Below are 18,788 nucleotides of genomic sequence, written 5' to 3'. Positions count from 1 at the left end.
GTACATGACGGGGATCCAAGAGAGAATGGCATCCCAGAAACAAAGAGAAGAGGTGATTTAAGAGGGCATGATCAGTATGATCAAATTGTGTCAAATGTAGAGCAAAATGAGGACAGGAAATAGCCCACTGAATTTGGCAACATGGAAATCATTAGTGACCTTGACACGGTGACCTCCTAAGGTTGTTTCTAGACTGTCTTTTTCTTCATCTCTACTCCCACCGCTGGGAGGCTAACCCCACTTCTACCCTGGGAGATTGCAGTATACTTACAACTGGCCTCCTCACACCCACTTCCCACAGTGAAACATGTCTAATCCTTGCCACCAACATCACCACCCCATTTAAATCCCTACAATACCCTCACATTGTTCTCGGAACAAAGTCCAAACCCTTAATATGATCTCTACACACATGGCCTGTGTCTCTCTTCAACAGCCCCCAACTCCACTCCCACCATGCTGACCTTCTCCCTGGAGTGCTACTCTCCCTCCCACCAAAAAGTCTTTTCATATGTAATTGCCTCTCTCTGAAACATTCTGCTTCCTGAAACCCACCACTTGAGCTGTGTGTGTGCATGCATGTACACATGCCTGTGCCTTGCTATGTCACAAGCATTCTTCCTCATTCTGCTTAAAAGGGAAACAGGGGACCTGGTTGGCTCAGTTGGTTAAGCGTCTGACTTCGGCTCAGGTCATGATCTCATGGTTCATGAGTTTAAGCCCCATGTCAGGCTCTGTGCTGACAGCTCAGAGCCTGGAGTCTGCTTTGGATTCTGTGTCTCCCTCTCTCTCTGCCCCTTCTCCGCTCACACTCTGTCTCTCAAAAATAAATAAAACATTAAGAAAATTTTTAAAAAATCGGGGTGCCTGGGTGACTCAGTCAATTGAGCATCCCACTTCAGCTTAGGTCATGATTTCGTGGTCCGTGAGTTCAAGCCTTGCATCGGGCTCTGTGCTGACAGCTTAGAGCCTGGAGCCTGCTTTGGGTTCTGTGTCTCCGTCTCTCTGCCCCTTACCTGCTCACACTCTGTCTCTTTCTCTCTCTCTTTCTCTCTCTCTCAAAAATAAATAAAAACATTAAAATTAAAAAAAAAATTTTTAATAAAATAAAAAAGGAAAGCAGTCCACGATGTCTAGCCTGAGTTAAGTCCCCTAAATACCCCACACTCTATACCCTACTCCTCCACTACCCCATATCTCACATATCCTGAATTTGATTTTGGTAAAACTTTTCAAAGTTATTGCACAGTTTAATATCTGCCTCCCCTCTATGTCTGTTGGCTCCTTGAAGACCATCACATCCCAACTCCAAAAGAAGGCTTAATTAATATTTTTTAAATGTCGTTAAATATTTTTATGTTTTGTTTATTTTTGAGAGAGAGAGAGACAGAGAGACAGAGAGAACAAGTGGGGGAAGGGAAGAGAGAGAGAGATACACAGAATCCAAAGCAGGCTCCAGGCTCTGAGCTGTGAACCCACAGCCGATGCAGGGCTTGAACTCACGAACCGTGAGATCGTGACCGGAACTGAGGTCAGATGCTTAACTGACTGAGCCACCCAGGCGCCCCTACTTAACTAATATTTTTTAAATAAATCAATGGATATAGATTGAACTCTACAAAATATTTATTATTGTCCCCATTTTACAGATAAGGAAACGAAGACTCAGCAAGATCAAAACCTTTTTCAGGACTCTACCCAGCTTTGCCTAACTCTCAAACCCTAGCTGCTACCTGCTAATGTTTTGTTCGTGTGTGTGTGTGTTCACCACTAGCTGGAATTTTTTAAGGGCAAAGTCTATATTTTATTCATCTCTGAGTTAGAGCTTATCTCTGGATTGTTGGTACTACAATGTCCAGAAATATTGATTGAATTGAGTTGCAGAGAATCGAATTTCCTAGATTTGAGCTGAACTGAGCAAACATGCAAACCTTATAAAAATATGTTTAGATTTATCTTAGGAATTTTATATTTGGTTTATAATAGCAACTTCTGCCTCCCCCTCCTCCCTTCATTGCTATGGTTTCCTTCTTCAGGGAAATCTTATTTTGCATCCATACTTACAGCTAGTTGATTCTGGCAGAGGTTACCTCCTGCCCTTTCTTGCTTCAAGCACTATTTGTGTTTGTCTGATGGAGAGAGAATTCAGCCCATTATGAAGCAATAGAAATTGTGTGAATGCTTTCAGCACAAGAAACAGTGCACTTATGGGAAGTAGGGCTCTCAAGCTCCGCAGACTGCAGACCACTTTGGTGAAACAGAGGATGCCCACAAACCACCAACCATCCTCAGTCCCACTTGGGGCTGCCCCAAATGAAAACCACTCCCCAGGAAGTGAAAGGCTGTACTGCCTCTGATGAGCTGCAGACGAGACAGTGCCTGCTTTTATTAAATATCATAAACAAATGACTTAATAATACCAGAAACCAAGCCATGGATACAATAATAAAATAAATAAGCACTGATGCCACAGCCCACAGACCACCTGGTTCTCCAAATGTGGAATGTCAGGTGGTCCCCCAAAAGACTTAAAATATTCTAATTAAGGTGGTAATAATATTGATAAAAATAATAAATAACAATATTAACAATTAACTTTGAATACTGCAGTAAAGTTTATAAAGAAGTTCACATTTGCTCTCTCACATCTAAATAAGTCTAAAAGGAATATGGGACTGAGAATATAATGACAATTCCAGCACAGGTGAGGGCTCAAAGAGTTGAGTGACAGGCCAAATGCTTCATGGTCAGGGAGTGACAAAGCCAGGATTTCAACCTCTAACCACCACTAAAGGATAGACCACTTATACACACCTGCTTGGCCATCTTGCTGATTTGGGGATGTGGTAGACTGAATTGTTGTTCCAAATTTTTCACCTGCCCTCCATTATAGAATTATACATCTGAACACTCTGCCATATAACTTTATATAGTTCCTCCCACTATAAGGAGGGAATAATTCCCTGCCTCCTTGATGTCTGGCTGACCATGTAACTTACTTTGGCCAGTGAAAGTTAATGAAGATAATGTAAGCAATAGCTTTAAAATGTTTGCATGGCTTGAATGACTCTCTTGCGATCATTTACCATGTGAAGATGCCCAGGGCTCTGGAGTTTGAGAAGACATTTAGGGTAGACCTGCATCCAACCTGCATGCGGAAGCCAAATACAGATGAATCCATCCAAATCCAGTTGAGATCAAAGTCCAGGCAACTTGCAGATCCATGAGTGAAGAAACTAAATACTTGCTGCTATAAGCCAATGAGTTTTGAGGTCTTGAGGTTGTTTGTTATGCAGCAATATTCTGACAACAGCTGAATAGTACAGGGACTATGTCTGATTTGGGGACAGGGACTGTGGCTGAAGGGTGATGGGACTGTCACAATGTGCAGATATGAGCACAGGTTTTGAAGTCACAACTCGAAGAACTAGGATTCAAATATCACTTCTGTCGTGCCTTAGCTGTAGGACTTTGAGAAAATTACCTGACAGTCTGAGCTTTATTTTATCTAAAAATAGGAATAAGAATACCTAGTTTATAGAACAGCTGTATAGATTAAGTGAGATCTTTCATGCCAACAACTAAGTAAAACCTCTACTTTTTTTTCACAAAATATTTAGATTGTGGGCAACTTGAGGTTAGCAAAGTGTCTTTAGTTCTATGTGCCACTTTTTGAACACCAGGACTTAATCAGTATTTATTCAAGGGCAAAAACAGAAAAAAGGAAAAGAATAAGGAAGGAAGGAGGAGAAGGAGGGAGGGAGGGAGAGAGGAAGGAAGGAAGGAAGGAAGGAAGGAAGGAAGGAAGGAAGAAGGAGGAAGGAAGGAAGGGGAATGACAGTTAAAATGCAACTAACTTCTAGAACTCACATGAGGAAAAGTGCTCCCACATGCCATTCTTCCCAATACATTCCTCACAGCTCAGCTGCTAGGATATACAGACAGCCTAGATGTGCATGCAGAAGGTTATAAAGTATGAGAAATAAAAATACGGAAATGAATGTGTTCCTTGTGATTAGGATCATGTTAATCACAGACTGACCAGAGCTGGAAGCACCTGGCCCCTGGTTGCTTGCACCTTCTGTGTGCAGGGGGTATGGCTAGAGCTCAGTAACTATGTGCTGACTGAGCAGAGGATGAATGAGTGACCTAGTGAATGGGGGTTCAGACAAGCCACTTGAGAACCTTCTACAAAAGAAGAATATGTGGGGCTGTGCCAAGGCAGTGAATCAAGAAGTACCCACACCATGCCATAGGCCTTCTGGACCAGAGGGTCTCAGTTTCCCTACAGTTCTAGAATTCTACAATTATGGCAAGGAAGAAAAGCACAGCCATAAACACCACAAGCAGGCAGTTAGTGAGCTGGTTGCCTGAAAAACACTTTTATTACATGACAACATTAATGTTTTTGTTTCTGGTACAAATTACTACTTTTTAAATAATTAATATTATATAGGTACCACATTATCAGGTACTGACACATCTAAAGCCAGCAGAATTTGGCCACTGTCTTTTTAACGTTTATTTATTTTTGAGACAGAGAGAGACAGAGCATGAACAGGGGAGGGGCAGAGAGAGAGGGAGACACAGAATCTGAAACAGGCTCCAGGCTCTGAGCTGTCAGCACAAAGCCCGACGCGGGGCTCGAACTCACGGACCGTGAGATCGTGACATGAGCTGAAGTCGGACGCTTAACCCACCAAGCCACCCAGGCGCCCTGCCACTGTCTTTTTAATATCAACAGCTGATATTTTACTCTGGAAAATTCTTTTGATACCCAATCTGTCTCTAAAAAAATGTTGGTTTTCCTGGGCACCATCATTTGTTAGGCACTGAGGATACAGAGATGAAAACCAAGTCCATTTTATGTTGCCCACTGAATCAAGTTCTCCATGGGTTTGATCACTTTTTGACTTGTTATGAACAAGCAATTTCCCTAATGCTGACTCACAGCTACTATCAGTGGGAGTCCAAAAGCCCTTCCTTTCAGGAGTTTGATGAAACTCAGAATATTTACAAATATTCCAAGAGTTTTTGACTCTCCATTTTTATCCCAATCCCTCCCCCATGCTATCCATACATAATTTACATTACCAATTGTGGTGTTTTTACAGCTCACCATGTTTCTCCTTTCAGCCATACCACCTGCCCCATGGAGTCACAGCTAAGTGACTTCAAGAACCAAGCTGAATCAAATAGGTCCTCTTATTCAAGAAATTAAAACTTGAAAAAAAAAAAAACAGAAATTAAAACTTGAGCCAAGACACATTGTTGTGTATTAATTAGCTACTGCTGTGTAATAAATAGCCACAAAATTTTAAATGATGAACAACAACCTATCATTTCTCATTAGTCTATGGGTCAAGTAGACAGTTCTGCTGATCTATGCTAGATTTATTTATGCATCCCAGTCAGCTGCAAGTAGGATAGGCAGTTCTCAAATGAGCTTTTCCCATAGCTGGGGGCTCAGCTCAGATGGCTGGGATCACTCAGCTCTTCTCCGTGTGCCGTACTATCCAGTAGGCTAACCCAGGCACATTCTCATGGCAAAGACAAACAAACAAAGAAGTGGAAATCTGCCTATTCAGGTTTCTGATTACATCGCATTTGCTACTCTTTCAGGGCTAATTTTCAGAACCAGAATGAGAGAGGCCCATACAGTTACAGAGCAAATGGCATGGATGCAACAAGGTCTTTAATTAGGACTATTAATGCCACTAACCACAGGTTGGAAGTCAATAACACTATAGTAACACCCCAGAAAGAAGATATATGGAGGCTCAATGCTGATGTCCCCAGAGATTCCCTGACTTATGCCTTCCCAAGATTTGATCAATTATATGTGCTAGCTTTCTTCAATTATGTAAACTACCCCAGAATCCTGCCAATAAATCACCATTTCAGCTTAAGTCCACCAGCCAGTTTCCATTATCTGCCATCAAAAATCATCATCATCATCATCATCATCATCATCATAATCATCATCAACAACAACAACTATAATGAGCTCTAAATAGTACAACACATTTTGTCATTTCTAGGTACAAACATTTCTCATATTCATCCCTTCCTTGCCACAGTTGGAGTTACTGTCTCAACTTGGACTTCCATCCTTCCCAGCCTGAAACACTACAAGAGGACTTCTGAACCAGAGTATTGAGCCACCAGACTGGGGCCTCATGTCAAAATGTTTTTGAGTCTTTAGTATTCTTCAGTTAATATTATTTGGTTTACTTACTGTTTTTGGTAATTTCCAAGTATTAGGTGTCCCACAACTCTTAACAGAACAAGTTGGTGATTTTCTATGGAATTCAGTGAGAGTTGAGAAGCTGTTCTTTTCACCTTTTTCAAATATTTATGATGCTGTTTGAAGAGAAATATCTTTTTATCATTTTTTACTTAGTATCCTGTTTTGGGGCCTCCCAGTCTCTATTTAACATGCAAAAATTAATAAGCAAATTATAAAGATTTTTTAAAGAAATGTGCTATTCATTCTATCTTCAGTAGAGAAAATAACATTATAGTTTTACCTTAAATTTTACCTGTCCAGCTTTATGATATTAGAATTGTTCCAACAACATGATGATTTGTTTGTTTATAGAAATCTAAGAATTACATTAAAATTTAGTCAATGACAAGAGAAGGAACCAGTAACTAAACTGAGGCAGAGGGACTATAACAGTTCATGGGTATTGAAGAATGCTCTGACCCAGTCTTTTGTGGTTAACTGAGATGTTATACATAAAACACTAGTCACATATCTCTTTAAAGAAGAATTTCGTTGCCTTCCAGGACTGACATAGTCATGTAGCTGATACAGTTGTAAAGTGTATATGAAATGGCCTTTGCTCTCACTATATGAGGAAAACTGTATGTAAATTTTATGATGTCCCTTTCAAAACGGTGTCATTGTCCAAATTCTACCTTCATTTAACTGTTTTCTCTTCATTTAGAGATTTGTTGCCTTGGTTTTCATTCTAAGGCTTTCAAGGTTTGGCAAACGAGACTTGCAGATCAAATCTCACCCTCTCTCTTTTTGCAAATTAAGCTTTATTGTAACATAGCAGTGCTCATTTATGTTTACGTACTCTCCATGGCTGATTTTGTATCACCTGAGCACAGTGAGTAGCAGCATTAGAGACCTTATAGCCCACAAAACCTATTTACTAAAGTTCTTTTCCAAAAATGCATGCTGATCTTGGTCTAATGAAAGGGGAATTGCCTTGGAGTCAGCAGATATGGGTTAGAACCCAAACTCTACCAGTAGGAACAAATCATCTTCTCTGAACCTGACTTTTCTCATTCTTAACTAGAAATAATAACCACAGCCTCATGGATATATTATGATGATTAAATGAATGTGCAAAGAATTTGGAACAGAGTATACCTCATTAATGTTTCCATTCTTCCTCCCTTGCCCACTACACACAACCCATTCACTTTCTCTTGAGCAGTACAATTTCAATCTACAAAATACTTATTTCAAATAAATTCACTGGCATGTAAAGGATAAAACCAAGGCTTCTTATGATCCTCATATATGTGTAATTTCTCGTTCCCCGCCCCCCCCCCTTCCTTTCTCCTGATGCACTTTCAAAGGAATGGAGCAATCTGCACATCTACAAGTTTGGGTAAGACATTGCTCTATAAGGTGAAAGCAAATCAGCATGTTAAAAATGCAGGTGTGGCACCAAGTTATTCAAAACCAATACAGTTTAAGGTCCACAAAATGCCTTCCCTTGAGGTAACAACAGAATCTCATTACAGCTATGGCTCAGTATTCACAAATTTATATTAATGCTTGACAATCCAATTCTAAATTGTGCCACAGAAATTCTCTACAGAAGTGCAAATTTTTCTAGTCACATAGTTGTCCTAATCCTTTAACTCTCTTTGTCACCACTTTCAGAGACCTTTTTATGCTTCTGTGACAGTGAAATGTATGTTTATGAAGATCACCACAATTTTCAAATTCAAGTTCTGACAGTCTGAAGCCACTACCCTCACCCACAAAAGCATGTTCTCTGTATCATAAACCCAGTTCCTACTTTTCTGTCCATGGTCTCTGATTCCACTTCCCAGGCAAACAGAAAAGCTAAGCTCTAGCTCCAGGATGGGGAAAAGAATCCCAAGATTCCAGGTTATCATTTGCCTACAGTCTGCTGTTTACAAAATGGAAGTGGGTTATTGAAGAAGCAATGTCCAGCTGGAGTGAAAAGAAGCTGAAGTCAGGTAGGTTGCTCAACCAAACCAATAGTCCAAAAAGAAGAAGTCAAGAGTGAGCACCAGGTTTGAAAATTCCACAGGAGGAGTAATAAGAATGATAACTGCCTTTTTAAAAATACTGTCTTTGCACTGGGAAGTATGCTAAGTCCTTCAGTAGGGTGACTATGGTCATAAAGGTTGTTAGCCACACAGTACTGACCACATTTGAATGGTACTCCCTAGAGTCAAGCAGTACCCGGCCTACATAGTCATTCATGGCAGGCCTGTATAAATATATCATAATTGCATTGTTGCACTGAGTATTTTCTATGCAATACAGGTTCTATGTCATTTAATTCCAGCAACAAGCCTCTGAGGTAGATTTTGTTACCTTCTTCTATCCAGATCTGGAAGCTGACTAACAGTGAGGTTAAATAACTTATCCATGTCTACACGGTTACTAAGCAGAGGAGCCAAGATTCAAACACAGTTTTGCCTTGCTCCATGCTTTTTCCACCATTCCACTGTGCCTCTTCCTAGTTTATTGCTTGTTAGTGAATACCTTGTAGAGTAGAGGAAGTTGAGAAGCTTTTACAGTTTGTAGTATTCTACCAGAACTTATGCAATTTCCCTGCAATGAGATAGGAACTCATAGAAGAAGACAGAGCTCTTGGAGGCCATGAGGGCACCATTTAATAAACTACTGGATGAAACTTTGAAATGAAAAAAGACAATTATCAACTCTGAGATGAAATCGAAGTGAACAGATCTTACATCCTCCCAGAGGGTTAGCTTCCTCACAAGAGAGGCATTCATACTGGGACAACCTGGTCAATTGTTAACTTAGTTGCTAATAAGAATTTATTTCCCACCTGTGTCAGAAATCATTACTTCCAGCTTTAATGATCAACTCACACTGGTTCAGGCTCTTCCTCTTATCATAAAGCTTTACTTGGATCTGAACAAAGAACCTAAATCAAAACCACCCAGTTATTTACTATGAGAAGCAAGTTTCCTCATGAAGTGATTTAAAAGAGAAATTGTTAAAGTAGTGCTATAAGACAGAAAGAGAATGAACAGAGTCAAAGACCAGCCCAATTTAGTCAACTGTGGATGATATCACCACCTCATTCCTGAAAGCAGCTTGACCTAGAAAGGAAAACAGCCTTTGGAATCTAAAAGACCTAAGTTTCAATCTTGCTTCTCTTTAAATTGGAATGATGACATTGATCTCTGTGGTGTAATGTAAGGATTTACAAGAAATTATTCACAGAGGGCCCAGCGCATGGTGCATGGTACACAGTGGATATTCTATAGAAGTCAGCTCACATCTTTCCATCCACAAGTGCCTGTGGTCTGTTAGCCTTGGAAACCTGACCTTAAAATCCTAATTCACATGAACCTGTCAATATTTGATTGCATGCAATTTGAGGGCAGTTCCTTTTGGTTACACCCAACACAAAGCACACATTCTACCTAATAGGCACTTAATAATCATTTGTTTAACTAATTAGTTAACTAGTTGATGGAATATATGGAATGGTTAGGGTCTCCCTAATGTTAAATGTAACTGAGATTTAAATCTTAATATTTAAGAGGTAAAATTGTAATGTGGGATTTCAGAAGTCATCAGAAAAGAGAAGACATTCAGAAAAGACAACACAAAAGAACACTGGGGTTTTCATGATGTTCCACACTATTTGGAAAGATGATGTCTAATCCCTTTTCTGAGGAACTGTATTATTGGTCATTTAAACTAGTACTAGAAAAGGCTAAAGTGATAAAGATTCCAATCAATTCCTCTTCCATACTCCCTAGAGACAGGACTACTTACTACTATCTAACATCATCTTTGCCCTGCCAATAATAGTTATTAATTGAACCATGGAAGGATACCAACCCAAGGATAAGAGAGAATCTGGGTTAGTAAGCTGTAGGCCCTGAAATTATAAGGTCAAGTTGACTTAAGAATTAAGCCTCCCATTCTGAGATGGTCAATTTTAGGGTCGTATGTGCTAAAAAATAAACAGGGAAGGCTAGTTTGCAGAAAAAAAGAGAGAGAGAATGGATCCAATGTGCAAGGAAAGAGAGATGAGAGGTCATTTGTTTCTAAAGACAAAGAGAGCAGTGGAATTGCTGCCTAGCTTTTGGAAGCCTTCCAGTTCTCAAAATCTATAGCTTATGATAGCTATGAAGATCCATATTTATGTACTTCATACTTTATGAAGTACAGTTACTGTACTTCAACTCTTGGATTCCATTAAAATCCTTTGATTCCTTATAATAAATTTCTATTTTAAATTCCCAATGAGCTACACTGAGTAGGTTTCTATTTAATATAACCTAATTATCCCTAACACAAATCTTAGTCTTACAAACTAAGTTATCAAATATAAACCAAATGTTTCTTAGTTCCCCAATGTATGTTCATATGTCAGAAATGTCCTCTCTGGCCCCCTTATGATTGGGTGGGTCATATGACTAGTGTCACTTCCAGGCTAAGCACTCAATTGTTGATAAGAGACAACAGGACTCATCTTTTTTTTTTTTTTTAATGTCACAACAACAGGTCATGTTCAAGATAGTAGCTGTTCTATTAGCTTGAGTCTCTGAGGAACTGTGATCAACAGTCTGCATATTAACTTACAAAGGACATTAAGCATGAATTAAAAATAAGCCTTTTCTATGAAAGCCACTAATATTTTGGTGTTGGTTGTTACTGCAGCATAATGTAACTAAATTGACACAGAGATTATTTTAGGATGTTCCCCAGTGGTACAAAAGGTAGATGTTGCAGGCATGAATGAAAAAGAGTAAGGGAGAATCAATGTCAGTACAAGATCATTGTTAGATATTATAGAAGGGAGAAAGTAAGTACAGGGCTAAAGTCGCTTGGATGAAGCCAGAGATCAAGTACTGAGAAACACTGGAAGAGATGGCAAAATGGAGTAAAAATGTCGTAGGGCTAAAAATGCTTGTCATTGCCATTATCAACGTTCAGGGTATTGGATTCATCATACAGGAATGGATATCTAGTTAAACATGCAGCCCTATATGGTGGCCATCAGGTGAATGCAGAAAGGGATGAAAGATCGCCAACGTGAATGAAATATGAACAAAAACATCTTAGAGCACTATTCACAAGAGTATGAAGGTCAAAAAGTAAGGGAACAGCAACCTAGTGTGTTAATTTCTACAAAGTCCTTCACATTTGTTAAATATAATATCTATATTAGTCCCCTCAGCATAACAAGAATCTGGATTGCACAAATTATGGTTCCTGGTTTCAAATCCAGGTTCTGCCACTTACTGATTCCATGCTTTTGGGTAATTGTTTAAGCTCTTTCAGCCTCAGTTTTCTCATCTGTAAAATGGGGATAATAATACAACTCATTGAGGATCATGTTGACAATTAAATGAGATAATGTTGATAAAGTGTGCATATAAAAGATTGAGTATTTCAATTAAAAATGCATAGGAATTACAATCATTATTTTCAAATACATAAAACACTGACAAATAATGGATAAATTAAGGTTGTTTTGTAAAATCCCAAGGGGCTTGACATAAAATCAATAGATAAGAGTTATGAGATGACACATTCTAGTTTAATGGAAATGGAAACATGAAAATTTTATAACTGTTAAAAAGATGAAATTGACAGCATCAAGAAGAATGAGTTCCCATTTGGGGGAAGCATTCAAGCAGAAGCAATCAGTACCTGGAGACCAGGAGAGTTGCTGTAGAAGCCGTAAGATGGGAACTTTTACAGTGTATTACAGTTCGGAGTATCTATGTCTCTGCAAACTTGCCTTGTACATTCATTCATTCATTCATTCAACAAATGAGAACTCACAACCTTCTCTGTGCCAAACACCATAGGCCAGGGGCTAGGGAAACAAGGTGTACTAACTCTCAAGGAACTAAGAGGCCAGAAAGGAAAACACACACAAAACAAAACAAAATAAAACCATGCAATGATTCATTCAGTCACTAGAAATGTGAAAAGTTCTAGGAAGGAAGATGGAGAGTTCTAGCACAGGGTGACAGATTGGGTAATCACAACTGTGAGGTCAGGACAGCTTCTCAAATAAATTAGGATTTAACTTAGTCCCAATGCACACGCAGGAATTTAGGTAGGTGAAAGACAGCTGGTTGGGGAAAGAACATTCCAGCAGATGGAATGGGTGGTACAAAGAACTGAGGCATGGAGTAGCTTGGTATTTAAGAAAGGAAGAAGAGGCTTGTTTGGTAAGAATGTTGTTGGAAAGAAGGAAAAAGAATGCAAAATGCAAAGAATGAAAAGCCCAGATTCCACATGGTTTTGGAGGCCAGGTTAATATTGATTTAAATGGCATGTTATAACTCCTTCCAAGAACAAGGTCAAAAAGTTTCAGATTCCTACCTTGGATGGGTGAATTTTGCAGAATAAAAATAAGAGTTTTATTCATACAGCCCATCAGGGTCATGTGTGAACACCCATTCTGTGCAATAATCAGGATTCATGTCCAAATACAGGAGTCGATTTCAATTTCACAGCCCCTCCATTACTCAGTCAGTATTATTTCTTGCTTAAAATTCTGCCATTAGCAAACAAAAGGTATTATGTCTTACAAGGTTCAGTAAAATACCATAATACCAGGAAAAGTGTTACAGGGATACAATACCAGTTAAAATACAAGAATACCAGATTATAATGTGAATGTACACACTCATATTGTCCCTACTTATTGAAGGAAATAAAGACTTTTTAAGGAAAAAAACCTGTTACTTCACAAATGTGCCCTACTTAATGATTCAAGTTTGAAGATACTCCAGAGCTTACAATTTCACAGAGGAGAGGAAGCAGAGGAAGCAACTGGAAAAAGCAACACTCAGAGTCAACCACCTCCAAGAAGATAACAGATTCCCATGGTTGTCAGGATTCAGAAGGGAGCTAACCCTTCCTTAAGTCAGAGTAAGAGAAACCAACAAGTAACAGTAGATTGTAAAATGATTGCTTGGTTGACACATCTCTGTGATAAATTGCATCAATAGTCCTAATTCCCTGCCTCTCCCTAATTCTATCCTTTGCCATATATTTTTGTAGTGTCATCCACTGTAGATGAGGGTACCCCTACTTCCTAATTTGGGGCTCAAACATATGATTTTCTTTGGCCCACAGAATAAGATGGCTTTGAAAAGTCTTGTATGCTTCCACTTGCTCTTTTGAACCTCTGCCATTGCCACTGTCAAGAACAAACTGGGGCTGGCTTGACGATCCTAGCAGGAGGATGGAGCACAGCCACCTGCAAGCCAAGCCCAGCCAAGATCAGTCAACCCTCAGTCAACTCACAGACTTTGAGAAATAATAAATAGGTGTTTGGGGATTAATTGCTACACACAATATCCAACTGATACAGGAGTATGGCCCTCTCCTCTCCCTATGATGGACTGTGCTCCTCCATTGATATCTGTATACTCCAAGAAGGAGGAGTCATCTGGAAATTAATGTTACTTTGTCTGCAGTGTTCAAGGCTCCCATTCGACCCAATACCATGAACTTTGTTCACACCAACTTGCATGAAAACAGCAAAGAGCCATCTGGTGTCAGTGAACTAGCAGGTCATCAAACCAGTGCTGAGTCTTAGAGAGACTGGCAGAGCCATGACTCAAATTTCCAGAGTTCGAAGTGGTGGAACTCACCATTCTGTCCAGGGTGCTTTTGGAAATATGTGTCATAGGGGCCACATGTTTGCACCAACCAAAACTTGGTGCCTTTGGCACCACAGAATGAACACAACACAGAAGCAATATGCCATCACTCTGCCCTGGCTGCCTCAGCCTTACTAGTGCTGGTCATGTCTAAAAGTCTTCGTATTGAGGAAGTTCCTGAACTTTCTTTGGTGGTTGAAGGCTATAAAAAGACCAAGGAAAAATGATATCAAAAAGGTCTATGCCTCTCAGAGAATGAGAGCTGGCAAGGGCAAAATGAGCAACTGTCATTGTATCCAGCACAGGGACCCCTGCATCATCTATAATGAAGAAACATTAAGGCCTTCAGAAACGTCCGTGGAATTACTTTACTTAATAGAAGCACATAGAACATTTTGAAACTTACTCCTGGTGGGCATGTGGGGCCTTTCTGCATTTGGATTGAAATGCTTGCTTTCTGCAAGCTAGACACTCTGTATGGCACTAGGGGTAAGCATGCCTCCCTCAGGAGTGACTACAATCTTCCCATGCACAAGATGCTTAATACAGACCTTAGCAGAATCTTGAAGAGCCCAGAGATCCCAAGAGCCCTCCAAGTACCACATAAGAAGATTCAGTGCAGAGTTCTGAAGAAGTATTCACTGAAAAACCTGAGAATCATATTGAAGCTACACCCATGTGAAAAGACCATGCACCAGAACACCTTTCTTCACTGGGCCAAGAATCACAAATTCCAGATGGATAAGGCAGGAGCAGTATTAGAAGCCAAATCAGATAAAAGGGTTCCAGGCCAGAAGCTTGTGGTAGGGAAGAAAGGAAAGAAGGCTGTCAGTGTTAAGAAGCAGAAGAGGAGGAGGAGTTACAATGGCAGTGTAGTAAGGGGACCCCGGGCTTGCCTCATCCCTCAAACATAGCTAGATCAACATCAAATCATTTGGAACACCTAACAAATCGATCTGAGGATGAAGAGAACGATCCTCACAATTAGAGAAGAGAAGGTGGCAGGTGCGGAGATGTAAAATGGGGGAGAGAAAAGCTGTGGTGTTGCAGTGGAGAGGGAGCCCTTTTCACAGAGAGAAGACAGAGAAAAAGAGAGGAGGAGAGAGCAGTGCATGGGGTTCATGCAAGAAATACACTTCCCCCAAACCACTGACTGGGGAATCAACAGGAACTGACTATTGCAAGTTTTTACAAACAATGGAACTCAAATTCTGAGGTTTTAGAAGTCAGCACCATTTGCTGGAGTCAAACCAGGTGGGCAGAAGTGCTCCTAGGGAGAAAGGCAAACACTGGACAGAGTGGACAGAGGACAGTGTGGTGTAGAGATCCCCTGGGTCGCACTAGGAGAGAATGTTCCCTTTCCTGGAGTACATTTGGAAGAGGGTATACTGCCTCTCCAAGGACAAAGTGAGTGGGCGCCAGTGAGCAGCCATTCATCCGCAAGGGACAGAAATGCACACGGAGGACAGATAACCTGATCACAGCTTTTTGCTGTGCTTCACCATAAACTCCAAGTGCCTACGCAGCTGTGCAACTGCTTCACTGGGAAAAAGCCAGCACCAGACACAGCACAGACCTCCTCCTCTGGAGAAGAGAATCTGGTCTGTGCCTTGCTGATCCTTTACGATTTAGAGTGTTGAATCCCAGCCACAGGCCAGAGATAAAACACAGGAGAACTGTGGCACTGGGTATTCATTGGCCCCAGGCACAGACAGGTTGAGGGCAGGGATCTGATGGAAGCCTAGGACACAAAAAGGGAGGTTGTTCCCTTTTCTGTGAGGGCTTCCTGAACAGCAGTGGGCATGAGCTCCCCTAAACAGGGATAAGAGAGTGGCGTGACACCATCTTCCCCTGACAGCCAGCATGTTTGGAACACCTACATTCAATGAACAACATAGCACCCTCAGTGGAGGGTGGAGCCGCTTACACCAAACCTCGCCATGCTGGGCCCTGTAGGGACATCTTTTCTAAAGCAGGTCTGACTGTGAGCCAGCATGGCAGGTCTCTCCCCCAGAGAACCAGCACAGACCCCCTGTATGCACCAAGTCTACTGATCATAGAGTGCTCCAAAGTGTCAGCTTTAGTTCTGGTGGAAATAGGACTAGGCTTTCTTTGTTTGTTTGTTTGTTTGTTGTTGTTGTTGTTGTTGTTGTCATTGTTGTTTTCTTTCTTTCTTTTTCTTTGGAATGAGGCTTATACTTTTTTGTTTATTTGCTTATCTGGGGATTTTTTTTCCTTTTCCTTTTCTCTCTCTTTGGATCAGCACTTTTTTATATTTAATCAGGCTTATTTAAACAAACAAATTAAAGCACAACTAGTTAAAGGTCCAAACACTCTCCACTACAAGCAAGGAGGTACTCTGCACACGACTTACCTGGGGCAAAGAGCAGCCAAATCATAACAGTAGAGTGTACACAGCATATATCTTAACCATTTCCTGAAGCACCAGGCTTTGTAAAGTGTATAACCCTTTATCACTATAGCATTACTCTCAGGATCAGGAAACATAACAAGACTTCATAACACACAAAACACAGAAACCTAGACAAAATGACAAGATGAAATAATTCTCCCCAAAAGAAAGATCAAGAAGAAATCACAGCCAGGGATTTTCTCAAAAAAGATATAAGCAATATATCTGAACAAGAATTTAGAGGAACAGTTATAAGAATACTAGCTGGGCTTGAAAGAAGCATAGGAGACACCAGAGAAACCCTTGCTGCAGAGATAAAAGACCTAAAAAATAGGTTGAAGTTAAAAAAAATGCTATACCTGAGATACAAAACTGACTGATTGTAATCACAATGAGGATGGAAGAAGCCAAGGAATGAATAAGTGATATAAAAGATAAAGTTATGGAAAATATTGAAGCTGGAAAGAAAAGGGAAAGAAAACTATTAGATCAAGACTATAGACCCAGGGAATTAAGTGATTCCATAAAGCACAATATTATCTGTATCACAGGAGTCCCAGAAGAAGAGTAGGGGAAGGTCCAGAGGGTTTATTTGAAAAATCATAGCTGAGAACTTCTATAATCTGAGAAAGGAAACAGGCATTCAAGTCCAAGAGGCACAGAGACCCCCCCCCCTCAAAATCAACCAAAACAGGTCAACACCAAGACATGTCATAGTAAAACTTGCAAAAAATCAAAGAAAAAGAGAATTTTGAAAGCAGCTAGGAACATAAGGTCCTTAACCTTGTAGGGATAGACATATTAGGTTAGCAGCAGACCTGTCCAGGGAGTTGGCAGGTCAGAAGTGAGTGGCATGATACATTCAATGAAATAAATGGAGAAAATACTCAGCTAAGAATACTTTTAATATTTTTAATGTTTTTCTTTATTTTTAAGAGAGAGAAAGAGAAAGTATGAGCAGAGGAGGGGCAGAGAGAGAGGGAGACACAGAATCCTACACAGGCTCCAGGCTCTGAGCTGTCAGCACAGATCCTGATGTGGGGCTCCAACTGAAGAACTGTGAGATCATGACCTGAGCCAAAGTCTGACACTTAACCATTTGAACCACCCAGGTGCCCCACAGCCAAGAATAGTTTATCCAGCAAAGCTATCATTCAGAATAGAAGGAGAGATAGAGTTTCCAAGACAATCAAAAACTAAAGGAGTATGTAAACACTAGACCAGCTCTGCAATAAATATTAAAGTGGACACTTTGATCAGGAAAGAGAGACCAAAACCAACAAAGACTAGAAAGGAATGGAGACAATCTACAAGCACAGCAACTTTATAGGTAATACGATGGCACCAAATTCATACTGATCAATAATTACTCTGAATGTAAATAGACCAAATACTCCAATCAAAAGACATAAGGTATCATAATGCATAAAAAAACAAGATCCATTGATATGCTGCTTATAAAAGATTCACATGAGACCCAAAGACACTTCCAGATGAACGTGACGAGATGGAGAACAATTTATCATGTCAATGGACATCACAAAAAACACAAAAAACAAAAAAAAAAAAACTGAGTAACCATACTTATATCAGACAAACTAAATTTTAAACCAAAGATTGTAATAAGAGATGAAGGGCACTATAACATAATAAAGGGGTCTATCCAGCAAGAAGATATAATAATTGTAAATATTTATGTGCCAAACTTGGAAGCACCCAAATATACGAATAAATTAACAAAGAAACTCATTGATAGTAATAGAATAATACTAGGGGACTTTAACACCCACTTACAACAATAGACAGATCATCTAAGCAGAAGATAAGCAAGGAAACAATGGCTTTGAGTGATACACCGGACCAGATGGAGCTAACATATATTCAGAGCATTTAATTCTAAAGCAGCAGACTACACATTCTTTTAAAGTACACGTGGAACCTTCTCCAGAATAGATCATACACTGGGTCACAAATCAGGCCTTAACCAGGACAAAAAGATTGAGATAATATCATGCATATTTTCAGACTACAATGCTATGAAACTTGAAGTCAAACACAAAAACAAACAAACAAACAAACAAAACTGGACAGACCACAAATACATGGAGATTAAAGAACATCCTACTAACTGTGATGGGCTAACCAGTAAATTAAATAAGAAATTAAAATAATAAATGTAAGCAAATGAAAATGAAAACATGACAATCCAAAACCTTTGGGATGGAGCAAAGGAGGGTAAAAGAAGGAAGTATACAGCAAAAAGGCCTATATCAAGAAGCAAGAAAGGTCTCAAATACACACCCTAACCTTAAACCTAAAGGAGCTGGAAAAAGAAGAGTAAATAAACCTAAAACCAGAAGAAAATGGGAAATAAAAATGAGAGCATATACAAATGATATAGAAATTTTAAAAAATAGTAGATCAACAAAACTAGGAGCTTGTTCTTTATAAGAATTGACAAAAATGATAAGCCCCT

The 18,788-nt window shown here is 39.8% G+C and overlaps 1 pseudogene; it reads left to right on the top strand.

Annotated features, from left to right (window-relative positions):
* Positions 1-13,624: 13,624 nt before the first annotated feature.
* Positions 13,625-18,788, top strand: part of LOC125922320 (60S ribosomal protein L4-like) — a 36,459-nt pseudogene continuing 31,295 nt past the window's right edge.

This window comes from Panthera uncia, chromosome B1, assembly GCF_023721935.1.
Source record: "Panthera uncia isolate 11264 chromosome B1, Puncia_PCG_1.0, whole genome shotgun sequence".
NCBI classification, from domain to species: domain Eukaryota; kingdom Metazoa; phylum Chordata; class Mammalia; order Carnivora; family Felidae; genus Panthera; species Panthera uncia.
Note: the sequence above shows the minus strand (reverse complement) of the source record. Positions and strands in the feature narration are given on the sequence as shown.